The sequence below is a fragment of the Corvus brachyrhynchos genome, unplaced genomic scaffold (assembly GCF_000691975.1).
Source record: "Corvus brachyrhynchos isolate BGI_N302 unplaced genomic scaffold, ASM69197v1 scaffold94, whole genome shotgun sequence".
NCBI classification, from domain to species: domain Eukaryota; kingdom Metazoa; phylum Chordata; class Aves; order Passeriformes; family Corvidae; genus Corvus; species Corvus brachyrhynchos.
This window is the reverse complement of record NW_008238330.1, coordinates 1,538,624-1,539,914: the sequence shown is the minus strand read 5'-3', so window position 1 is coordinate 1,539,914 and position 1,291 is coordinate 1,538,624. Positions and strand designations below refer to the sequence as shown.

The 1,291-nt window shown below is 39.3% G+C and overlaps 1 protein-coding gene across 3 annotated transcripts in view; it reads left to right on the top strand.

The window, feature by feature from the left end:
- The window catches only part of GLI3 (GLI family zinc finger 3), a 208,558-nt gene that overhangs the window by 1,493 nt on the left and 205,774 nt on the right, over positions 1-1,291 (top strand). The window contains exon 1 of one of the 3 annotated variants that reach the window (XM_017734630.1): positions 1-67. The exons of the other annotated variants lie outside the window; for them this stretch is intronic. The gene's annotated coding sequence lies outside the window, so the exon portion shown is untranslated. The remainder of the gene's footprint in view (positions 68-1,291) is intronic. 3 annotated transcript variants of the gene reach the window in all.

Here is a 1,291-nt window from a genome sequence, read left to right as displayed (position 1 = left end):
GACGGGCCCGCCGGCTCGCAGCTGCTAGCGCCCGCTCCCCAACCCGCGCACCACGTGAAGAGAAAAGGTAAAAGGAAACACACGCCCCCCGCTCCCCATCTCACTCCCCAGTTTTGTTTTTAACCCTCTGGTGCGTAGTTTTGATCCGGTCCTCCGGGCACGGTGTCCGTGGCCTTCTGCCAGTTTGTATGTAGATATATTTATGTAAAAGATTTTCTCCCAGCTCCTTGCCAGCTGTTCCACATTTTCCAGCTGCCACTTCAGTTTGAAATGATGGACTGTACGGATCTCAAAGAGCCTTTTAGTCAGAGGTACGGATAGCTGTCCGTTTGATACACAGTGTCATGTTTTAGAGGCTACTTCACTAAAGGATCATTAAGTAGCAACCCACTGCAAAATGCTCATCATCGTCGCACCCCTGCTACTTCCCGCTTCATTTCCAAGGCTCAATAAACATGATTTTTTAAGCTTCAGCGTGCAGACTTCATTTCTTTTGTGTGCGTGCTACAGAAAAACTTGGAAGCGAAATTTTCCAGAGGCCTTGAGATAATGTGGCTGATAAAACCAACAAACATTTTTAGGAGGGCATGGCTGCCTCTCTCTCTCTGTGTGATGTAGGTATCTTTTTTGAAATCGTTTGACTGGAATAGTGAGAAATCAGTATGTTTCTCTGTGTTACAAAATAGTTTTTGGTGTGGTGTTCAATGAGATTATGGATTGAAATGTGCCAGAACTGGCCTTAAGTAGTTTGAATATTTGTGCAATTGCATTGTAATTTGGAAATGTGCCTCACTGATTGATTCCTATAATTATTTCATTTAGGTCCTCTATTAAAAATTAATAATGATCTGACAGTTTCTTAATTATATATGTCATGATTATTTTGAAGGAAGACGAATGCAGTGTTTTAAAAGTAAAGTAATCTTAAAATGTAAAAACTGCCGTGTTCACACCACTGTATTTCAGTTGTGGAAATATATATTAAAAGTAATGGTGATCAGTTTAGCAATGTAAACTGTAGGCAGCCTCTTGAGAGTTTGTTTATATAATGAAGGTTTGGGTATAACTAGCTAGTATGTAAATACTTTCAGTTTTGTGTATAGCCCAATTCTAAGAGCATAAATAATAGTAACTATGAGAGAAGGCTATTTTAATGATGGGAATTATTTCTTTAAAAGCAGGATTATGTGATTTTGAATGAGTAGAAAGAATGAGTAAGAAAAATACTCTCTCAGTTTATGTGTATTTTTTTAAGCAGCAGTGGAAGCAAAACTATGGCTTAAGGTGCCCA